Raw genomic sequence first — 11,706 nt, 5'->3', positions numbered from 1 at the left:
GTTGGCTCTTACAGTATTTTGTTTGTTTGAGAATATTTTTAATTTGCTTTTATTCTTGAAAGATATTTTCAACTGGTATAGATTCTGGGTGGGCAGAAGATATCAATCCATTCTCTTATGGCTTCCATTGTTGCTGCAGAACAAACCAGCAATTAAGTAATCACATATTGGAAGATGATTTTCTTCTCTGGATGCTTCTAGGAACTTCTGTTTGGCTACAGCCTTCTGGAGTTTCATTGTGATGTATATAGGCATGAATACTATTTTTATTTATCCAATCCTGCTTGGAATTTCTTGGGCTTCTTGGGTCCATGGTGTGATCTCTTTTGTTAGTTTAGAATATTCGGAGTTATTATCTTTTCAAATATTGCCTCTGATATACTCTCTCCTTGCTTTCAGGGATTTCTGAGATGGTATGTGGGGTGGAGGAGGGAGAGGGTGCAGGGGAAAAAGCATCCTGATTGGGAGATAAGTCTCATTGTCATTATTAACTAGTAGAAAGCTAACACAGTCAGCTTTGTGGTGTGTCACATACACCACAAAAATGTTTTGCATGTGTATATGAGTTATCCAGTCTGCAAAACAAATTACTCCCAAACTTAGCAATTAAAAACAAGTGAGTATTATTTCACAGTTTTTGAGGTGTAGTAGTCCAGGAGTGGCTTAGCTGGGGGGGTTTGGCTCAGGATCTCTCACAAAGTTGCAGCCAAGCTGTTGGCCAGGGCGGTAGCCATCTGAAGGCTTGATCGGGGCTGAATGATCTGCTTCTAAGCTCATGCACTGGTTGCTGGCAGGACACTTCAGTTCCTTGCTGGCTGTTGTGATATGAGATTCAGTTCATGCCCAGTCTCCTTGTCTCCTCTTCAAGACTCTGCAGGCAAAAATAAGGTGCTTAATTAGCATTAGTTGCCCTGAGAATAAAGCCAAAGTTAGCACTTTACAGAAATGAAAATTTATAAAAATGACAAAGGTCATTTATTTCTACCTTTGGTTTAGTTGTTATTTGGTTTTAATATTCATCTGTATTAATTTTATCCTGAATGTGCACGAGAAATGCTATGGATCAGAAACAGATTTCTTATGAATAACCTCACAGTAAATAGCCCCTCTGCTCTCAGGCCTTATCCTTGGGGCACAATGATGAAAACCAGGTCAAATGTCTTATGTGGGTATCCAGACACTCCATAGGTGAGGACTGAAGGGTAAGGAGGCAGCTGTCCCCTCCCCTCCTAGAAGGATCTCCTTGGATGCATAATGGGCCTGAGCCCTACCTCCAACCTTTTGATATGCTAATAAAAATCTCTCCAGGAGCCAGATTGTCCCACAGGTCTCCAACCTAGAGATGTCTTCAAGTTCTAACCTCCCTCTTTTGACGTGCAATCCCCCTGTCATCTTCACTTGGAACCTAGATGCCTATCCTGGGATGTAACTTATTGGCTTTGGGGGAATCAGATGAATTAGGTAAACATATGGCTACAGATCTAACTATTATGTATGCAAAAATGTTTCTATGGGAAGTGAGAGCAAAAATTCTCTATTTTTATAGCTTATACATTTCCGTGGCTCAAGAGGTTAGGAATTTTTACAGGAACACAGAGGAGTGCTGGGAAGTTTCATTTCCCCATAGTTGTCCTCCCCACTGCCCTGAGAAATGTCTGTTGTGCCACTTTGGCCTAAAAAGTGAACTCTGCAATTTGTGTTTCCACCTTTTCTCCATGGTTCTTGGACTTGTTCCTGGAGAGAAACTACTCCCCCCTAATAATAAAAGGCAATGAAATACTTTTCCTAGAGCTCTTAAAAAGAATGAAATTCTCCTAGACACATCAATGGAAACATCTTTTTCTTTTCTTTCTTTTTCTTTTTTTTGGCCAAAACCTTTGGTTTCCTTAAAATCCAAGCTGGTCATTTTGCCCACAGATTCCCTCCTAGAAGCCCAGCTGTTAATTACCTATACTCATAGAGTGATCAAATCTCATTGTAGTAGTCAACTATTGCTGAGATAATGCTACCTAACAAACAAGGTCCCAAACCTTCATGGCTTACAAGGCAAGCACTTATTTTTCTTACTCCAGATTTTGTAGAGTTTGAGTGAAATCAGCTGGGGTTGGTTTCAGACTGCAGGTTGGATTCCGGTCAACTCCTCATAAGTACTTGTTCTGGGAAGAGTGACAACTTGTAGCCTGTACTTCTCATGGTGGATGGCAAAGAAACAAGAGGATGAACAGATAAATTATGTTCAACGCCTTACACAGAACTGGCACCTGACACTTTCTCCTACATTCCCTGGCCAAAGCAAATCATCTTCTCACAGCCAGCATAAATGGATTGGGAAGTGCTCTCTGCCCATAGTGAAAGACAATTCATAGACTCATGGCAAAGGGCAGGGTTGTATGAATCTTTTAAGGGAGGGAGCAAAATGTTGGGGAAAAATAATCTACTCTACTCATGTTTTGAAGTTTGGGATGGCTTAGAAGTCTTCTAAATTCAGCTCACCCATAGACATTTGAAACTGGAGTTTGTTATTTCGAAGATATGTAGCAGAAAAAATGTGGCAGAGATGATTAACCGTCCCTCAAAAATGTTTGGTCTCCCTTCCGGGGAGTGGTGTTTTTTCTGGTGCCCTACAGATGCAGATGCCCTACGGGGAATATATTTCCCACACCCTTTTGCATACAGGTGCAGCCATGTGATTAGTTTCTGTCACTTCTATTTTGACGCGAGAACATCTTGTCCATCTCATATCCTCCACTAGCTGGAAGCAGGGAAACCCTGAGATAGATCTACAGAAGCCTTGGTTCCTTATTCACCCTGCAGAGAAAGGCTACTTGCTATCCAGACACACCCACTCCGGACCGTTAGATGAATGATGACTATGCTGAGCTCATGAAATTTTGGAATTTATTTGTTACAATAGTTTGTAACATCTTCACTATTCTAAGCATTTCAGGAAGAAAAGTGTTTAAAGTAATGTGACAGCTGTGTGAGGTAATAAGAAAAAAATAACAACTTAGATTTGAAATTATAGCTTCTAATCCTGCTCTGCTGATGAGCAACTTTTAAAAAAAAATTCATTTATTTATTTAATTTTGGCTGCGTTGGGTCTTTGTTGCTGCACGCGGGCTTTCTCTAGTTGTGGCGAGCAGGGGCTACTCTTCGTTGTGGTGCATGGGCTTCTCATTGCGGTGGCTTCTCTTGTTGCAGAGCATGGGCTCTAGGCACGCAGGCTTCAGTAGTTGTGGTGCGAGGGCTCAGTAGTTGTGGCTCGCAGGCTCTAGAGTGCAGGCTCAGTCGTTGTGGCGCACGGGCTTAGTTGCTCCGCAGCATGTGGGATCTTCCTGGACCAGGGCTTGAACCCGTGTCCCCTGCGTTGGCAGGTGGATTCTTAACCACTGCGCCACCAGGGAAGTCCCTGATAAGCAACTTCTTGATGCTAAGGACATTTTTTAAAACAATGGGTTTGGGGCTAGTTAATGTTTAAGGTCTCTTTCAGTTTAAAATTTTAGGATTTTGAAGGGCTTTCCATAGTCTTCGGAGAATATGGAGCAGAAACAACATCCTCCCTTAAATGTTTTATGGTGCTCCCTGATAGACAGAAAATTGGCAAGCACTCTTCTGCAAGAGAAAGAACAAGTGAGATTTGGTTTTCATCGCTAAACAATGCCCTACAGTTATGCTAGCTCCAGCATCAGAAATGAATTAGAAATGCAGTGCAGCTACTTTAAGTGGCCTTGGGTAAGTCATTTAAACTCTTTGAGCCTTGGTTCCTATCCATAAAACAGAGATATAAGTGTGGTTTTGCAGCATGATTTTATGGATTAAATGAGCTATTACACATACATTTCATGGTGCAGTGATGGGCAAATAATGAGCATGCAATAAGTGCCCAATATATTATTGCAGTTATTTTTGTCTGGATTAGGATAGAGGATCAGGCTCTCCCTGGGTATGGCCTACACATGGGACTATAGGATTGAATGATTAAATCCCAGGAAAGATTGAAGAAGCGGTCTTTGTGGAGGCCTCGATTCATGATGTTGAAACCAAATGACATAGATCTATCACTGCACATCCACTGGGCTTGGAAATGACAGGAGAGTGTACTTGTTAGGTCGGCATCTTAATACATCAGAGAACTTTAAATGAATTTTCTGGCCTATGCTATCCAAGCATAAAAGGTGATGCTGAGAAACTGCACAGGGAGGCCATGAATTTAAGCAATCATTAGGCACTTGTCTGCCTTGATGTGCTTTTGATTGTCACCCAAGAAAGCAAGGAAGCCAATGGGACTTTACAATTAAAAACAATAATCCTGGGATAAATATTAGAGAAAAAGATAAATATTCAGGATACTGAAGATCTACTGTTTTTAATGACAATTGGAGCCTGGCTAGCAGAAAGCAGCCCCCGCCTGCTTCTTCAGGAGAACCTCATTGTGTGACTCTGGGCCACATAGAGTGAGTTGCTTATTGAGGGCAGATGGGAACCACAGGCCTCTTTTGCCAGGGAGGCTCTTAAACATGAGATGGACTGAGTTCTGCTTGGAGATCAATTAGGCAAAGTTAAAAATTCTCTTGAGAGAACATATGGGATCCTTGAACCATATCCAAATAGCCAAATCCTTCCCAGCATTAAGGCTACTCAGTGCCATCTTTCCATCTTCTTTGTTTCAGTTTGATCTTTTCCCTCCCTAATAGTGTCTGCTGTCACCTTCAGTTCTAATTTGTGATATAATTTTGATTTGTTTTGCATGCATAAATGCTTCCCAATGTAGAACGAAAAGTCTTTGAGAGAGGGGCTCTTTCATGTAATTCTAGAGATCTTCAAATGCAGCTAGTAGAGGGCCAAATATCAGGAATTCATTAGTAAAGACTAATTGAAATGAGTTTCCAAGCACCTACTAGTATGTCCTATACTGCGTTTTTCATTGGGTAAAATTGGGTCATTTTTAAGCTTTTAAGGCAACATTGAAAGTCTCTTAAGGATGCAAATTCTGAATTAACATTTCTGCTTTGTCCTAACTCAGCGGTACATGATTCCCTGAATTGCCCACCATGTATAATGAGACTTTTGTGGAACTCTAGGAGTTGAGAAAAAGATAAGTTAACTTAGCAAGTTCTTGACTCTCTGAGTCCAACTCTGAATGATGAATACTGGAGCCAATATTTTCCAAAGTGCCAGCGATAAATGCGATAAGCATTTTCAAAAGCCTAATTTTTAAAAAAACTATGCCAGTTTAAAAGAGGTAATTTGAACATAAGTCACATGCGTTAGTGACGTCTGGTAGATAACTTTTTGTATGTGAAATATTTTTGTAAAAGCAGAAGAAAATGGTAGGAGAATGAGCTTTCTGATCAGGCATGTTCAAAAGACTAATTCTACTGTCTTGGAGATTTATTTTCTCGAAAGTATGCTTCCTTTGAAAAGGATACTTGTTTAGAAGGAAAAGGAAAATTCCATCTCATAGTGTGAGAGTTCTTTGACAACCTCTTTCCCTATAGACCCGGAATCCTTATTTCACTTCCCCCTTCAGTGCTAAATTATCTTTAACTACTATCACATTGGAAAAGACACATTAAGAGTCACCTTGATTAAAGAGGAATGATTGGGTCAAATTTTGCCTCTAGGTTCCTGAGCATATCTTTGGGAACCGATTTGCTCCCAGATTTGTATCTTCTGTTGACTCCTTAGGTGACACAACTTCTTATGTCCGTAAATGGAGGACTGGGGGCACTTCCAACTAGTTAACCAGCCCATGGTCATTTCATTGCATGACAGTCTTTGATCGAACAATGAAGAGAGTAATTATGATCGCAAAGAGGACAGATAATTACTATACTGATAGTAACAAGGCACAGTCTCCTTATAGGGTAACTGGGTGCGTGGATGGAGTTCTGGGAGTGTCTTTAGGATTTGCCTCCTCAGGTTAAAATGTACCCTTGATTGGGTAACACCTATCAATCCTGTGTGTTTTTTGAGTCTGTCTGAAGGTTGAAGAAAGAGATTCTAATGGTAGATAGGAAATTGGGTTCAATGTTGGAAAGAGCTATTTGAAGGGAGTGTGAGGGACACCAAGAAATGACTTGTTTAGGTGAAATAAACATGTGGATAGAGGGCTGGTTTTGTGCTTTCAAAAATCTCTAGCAATTGATCAGTGCAATAGCTGTAAATTTTGGCTGATTACAGTCAGCAAGGTTTTTCCCAAAGGACAATAATGGTCTCAATTGAAAAGTCTACAAGCAAGTTAGTTTGGACTTTTAAACATGGCCCTTAGCTATGCAAATAATGAATTTATGTCTTGCAGAAAACAAAGTGAGTGAGGCGTTGTCCTTTCTTTGGCTACTTTTCTTCTCTCTGATGCCTAACCCCAACCACAAATATATAGCCTGAAGTTTGATTACTTAATTCCTTTTGCTATCCATTTTATAAAACTATAAAATTAATTTTATAGTTTCTTTCATTGGGCTTCAGTCAAGCTTGTCTTAAAGTAAGGACAGTGTTATTTAAGATTTCCTTCTGTCATGTGAGACTAATTGGTCTAATTCATTATGTAAAAAACTATATGGGCTATGAGACAAATGAGGTAATGTATTTTGAACACTAGTGTAATTGCTAATGAGATCTAATGTGAGTAAACTGCGTGTAACTTAAGAGTTTCAACATGACGGATATGTTACACTTTACTAAGGAAGGAGCTGAAATAAGTTATAGCATCAGTTAGCAGTGCACTTACAGAGGAAAATAGAGAGTGAGGGAGAATATAATTTAAATTAAAATATTTCACTTTAAGGTTAGTTTTTTTGATGTGTGGTCTTCTTCCAACATGTTGGGTTTGAATAAAATGCTAGCTCGTGACCAGCTGCTCCTTTTAATTGCCTGTGAACCAATGTAGCAGCACATTCATTTTGAGTAGGGCATTTTGAGAAGGATTGACGTCACAACAAAGCCAAGGTCCAGAGAAACCTGGGGTGTTTATCAGTCATAATTGAATAGATTTGCATCCCATTGTTCAGTGACAAACCTGGGATGACAATTTACAAATGGAGTGTAGTATATGTCTTTGAAGGGATGGGGAGACAGATGCAGGAGTTTCTTTTGCTATAGTTTTACCCACAATTTTCTTTTTGATAACACAGATATGAATGGATTAACAACAGGCAGTAGGATGAGGAGAGAGATGTTTGTCCCAAATGTGGGAAATGAAAGAGGATGTTCAGTCAAATAGGGAAGGCATAGAGACCATGAGGGCTTAGCAATCTCTATGGATGGTCAGGAAAATAATCAGCTTTCACAAGTCTTATTTGAGGTATCAGTGGGTCTCCGCTGGTGATTTATGTATAAAAGTAAGGACCTAGATATGTGATGTTCAAAGACTAGATGGGCCAACAGTTGCTGGATACTCACCTCCCAACTTTTGACTATTTGGAGTTAACGAAATGTTAACTCAGGAAACTGGCAAGAATTGGATGTGATTCAAGCCATGGGAAAGAACTGGAAAATAGATTTATTAGAGTAGAACCTTCGACTGGAGATGAAAGCTAGGGGATTATCTTATGAACTATGGGACTTGGCTTGGGAGCTCAAACATGCAGGTCCTGCTCTCAAAATGGGAACCTGTGATGGAGGGGAAATATATCAACTGACATTTGAGAATCAATGTGGGAAGCTATTGGTCAGCACTCCAGGTTAATGCTGTAGTAGAGATAATTTAGAAAGAAAACCAGTAAAATGGAAATTCTATGGGTTAAGACACCTTGCCTGCCTTTTCACTGCTGCCTCTCTGGTGCTTAGAAAATAGCCTAGTGCATAATGGGTGCTCACTGTGTATTTTTAAGGAGTGTAAATGTGGGGTGCAGTGTTCTACAAGCATGTGAAAGTGGTTTAGATAGTGCAATTTAGGTGTAACTTACCCGAGAATGAACCAGGGTTGGAGAAGTTCCTGCTTTATCTGATAGGAGAACCAATGGGTACAGGGGGAAGTTGGAGAAGAAAAATATACGAAAGAGATGCTGTCTGACCCAGCCAATGACAGAGCTTCCTTTCTCTGCATCTCAATGTTAGGGTCATTGTCAAGCCTTGAGACTAATACAGAGATTCATTTCAGTTCTTTAGTATTTTAATAGTAAATTAGATTAAATTCCCATTCAAGCCCTATACAGACCACTATCAGATCCCAGCAAAAATTATGTATGTAATTTTAGCAAAATTGGATATAAACCAGTCCCTATCTACTCACCTCACCTATCTTGCCACTTTCTGGCACCAGCCAGCAAGATGCTGAGGTGGGAGAGGGAGCCATTGGCCATATATCTTTTTTAATCTCTTCTACTTAATCAAATGACTTAAGGGAAGATATATTTTTTTCAATGAATATGCCACAGCGTTCACAAATGTGTGTAAATATATAATGTAGTTGCTTTATAAGTGCTTGATGGTAATAATAAAGAGAGAAAACACATGTGTAGCTCATCCTTAGGTAATTCATAAGTCACATGTCTAAACACAAGAATTTTCAGAGAGTCAAACACTTTCTTGACAGTTTAGAGCAGTGGATGCACAGGACATAGGTAATTTTATGTGAAGCAATAGAAATTAACCAGAGAAAGTTACTAGAATTAGTAACTAGAATTAGTTATTAGAATAGAACTATAACTATATTAGTTACTAGAGTAAGAACTATAATAAAAGTATGCCAATAAAGAATCTTACATGGTAAAAAGAACTATCAAATAAGGAAGCAGCAGGACTTGTAACATGGTATCCAGTAATACAATTATAGATATCCCTTGCTATCTGATGCCTTTCTGTATAAAACTCAGGAACAGATAGATTTGGCTCATTCAGCATCCCTCTTTATCTGAACCAATATCCAAACTCTAGCAATCTAGCCTCAGGGACTGAATATATTCACACAGAGAGGAATATTTGTATATATGTAGACTTAAAACAATTTTAATTGATATCAATGATAGTCCCAGAACATTCTCCTCAGTCTGAAGGGCACAGCAATTAATAAAAATAATAGTCACAGTTAGTCTCTGGCTTAGCACCCATGGGCCAGACGCTTGGAAACCCAGCTTTCCTGTCTTTTACACTTGGGCTTGGAGATTCCTTCTCATCTCATATAGGCCTCTGCTCCCACTTCACTGTGGGTAGCTGACCATCCCAGCAATGTCTCAGTGATCCTCTTAAGCTGCATTCGGTGGTCACTATGTACCATTGTTCTCATTTGCATCATCTCTATCTCTTAAGTGGACAGCAATTGGTTAGGAGCTGCGACAGTGCTTTGGGGACAGCCCACCTCCATCTCCACCTCCAGTCATGACTATAACCTCTTTTACAAAATGCCTTTTCCTAATTTGTGTCAGAAACTTCTAATTGCCCTCCAATATTCATTTAAACTTGGCAAAAGTCTATCTAGCAAGAAACTACATTTTCTAGCTTCTTGCACCTAGATGTGATCATGTGACTACTTTTTGGACAATGCAATAGGAGTGAGAGAAGTTTGTTCTATTTCTGTATTATGCTAGCTGCTTTCCATTCGCTTTCTTTAACTTCCTTGTCCTGAGAAGTAATGAACAGTGGAGCTGCCACCTCACACCCAAAGATGGAAGGTGATTGTTAAGGATGGTAGAACTCTTCCATTTACCCTGAAATGTTTGCCTCTGGACAGTTATATGAGAAAGAGTCTAATTTAGTATATGGGGACTCTTTGTTATAGAAGCTTAGCCTGACTCCCAACAGCAGCTACTTTCAGGGAGTTTTGTGTCTTTGCACCAAGTATTGGATTTGAGCAACGCTTGCTAGAGCAGAAGACTTGAATCATTACCGTGTTTAGATTCTTCTATCTCGGGGGAGCCTGTGGACCAGTGTGTCCTTTCTTTCTCTTGGAGTTCATGATAACAACCCTGCTCCTCTATGAAACCAGTTTCACTCTCACAGCTGAGCAGATTGGTTTCTGTGAACCTGATGACAGACTTACCTGTGGGTCTTTGGCCGTCTCTGTGGGGATTCGCTGCCCAGAGCTCATCAGCTGTCTCCCACTTTGGGACCCTGTGCTTGTGCTTTGTGTCTGCAGTGCTTTCTCTCCAGATCTTTGCATCATTTACTTCTCAGCTCAAATATTACAGGTCCCAAACCTCACCCCACATTTCAGTCTCTCTTTCATTACCCTGTCATATTTCTTGTATAGCATTTTCTGCTATCTAAATGATTTATGTATTTGTTTACAGGTTTATTCTATTTTGATAATAGACACTTTGAGCACAGGGCATTCATTTATTTTGATCACTGGCCTATCCTTGTTTCCTAGAACTGTGTCTAATAGAAAATAGATGTTCAACAAATACTGGCAACAAATAACTGTTGAATGGAATGAATGAATCTCCTAAAGGACGTTAAGGTTATAAGTTATAGCCACCTCAAGTAGGTACAAGTCTCAATCTAAATACACAGAATGATAGTCTAGCCTGATTGAATTTTTAGTAAAATTCCAACTGGATCTGGGAAGTTTCTTTTCTGAAATTTTCCTTTATATTTAACAGCTTATACCTATTGATTGGTGGAGTCTGAAGACCCCACACAAAGTGATTCAGGTATTGAAAGTTTTAGAAATTAAAAAAACTAATAATTCCTAGGAAAACAGGGTGTGTGTCTATTTAATAATGAAATATTAAATTATAAATTCAATATTAATTTATTTATCAGCATGAAGAAATGGGCTGAATTATAACAGAGAAATTTTTTAAAATCCTCTTTGCCTGAATATGTGCATCCGTTCCATTTAAATTGCTTATGATTTCCCTCCAATCTCTTATGACTCTGCATCATTTCCTCAGGGTTTAAGCCATGTGGGTCCCATTATTAAGTGGTGTAATAATGTACACCTCTTCTACTCCTGCTACTACTTCTACTACTTCTACTTTTAGTCCTGGTGTTTGCATGTTTTGGTGATGATAATTTGCTGATTCTAAGTTGTTAATAGTGTCTCTAGTGGTCTTTCAACTTTCTTCTCTTGGTTTTGTCTTTTCCTCCTGGAAATCATCTTTAGTAGGTTGAATAGTATTCTCCTAAAATGCATGTTCACCTGGAACCTCAGAAATAGGATATTTGCAGATAATTAAGAAAAGAATTGAAATGCGATAATCCTGGATTAGAGTGGACTCTAAATTTGATGAGAGTGTCCTTATGAGTCAGAAAAGGAAACATGAAGAGGGATCAGAGATTGGAGTGATATATCTACCATCCAAGGAACACCAAAGATTGCTGGCAGCCGCCAGAAGCTAGAGGCAAGGCATGGAACGGATATTCCCTCAGAGCCTTCGGGAGGAAGCAACCCTGCTAACACTTTGATTTCAGATTCTGGCCTTCAGCGCTGTGAGAGAATAAAGTTCTATTGTTTTAAGCTACCCAGTTGGTGGCATTTTGTTATGGCGGCCACAGGAAACTACTACAGTGTCTTTCTGGCTTATCAGGCCACATCGTGAGTTACGCCTGTGAGCTCTGCCTTGGGTAGGGCAGGCTGATGTTGTTACTTAGACTCAGTTGATTCTAATTTATTTCTCGAGGCTATCTCAGACACAAACTATAAGCTATCTACCTTTGAAAAGAGCCACATTCTTTTAAGCTGTGAGAGACAGTAGAATCAATTATAGTCCAAATTCAAACCTCTCCTATTTAATTGCTTAATCCATAATTTTGTGAAAATAG

Source organism: Physeter macrocephalus, chromosome 10 (assembly GCF_002837175.3).
Source record: "Physeter macrocephalus isolate SW-GA chromosome 10, ASM283717v5, whole genome shotgun sequence".
Lineage (NCBI taxonomy): Eukaryota > Metazoa > Chordata > Mammalia > Artiodactyla > Physeteridae > Physeter > Physeter macrocephalus.
The sequence above is the reverse complement of the archived record's forward strand: the minus strand, read 5'-3'. Positions refer to the sequence as shown.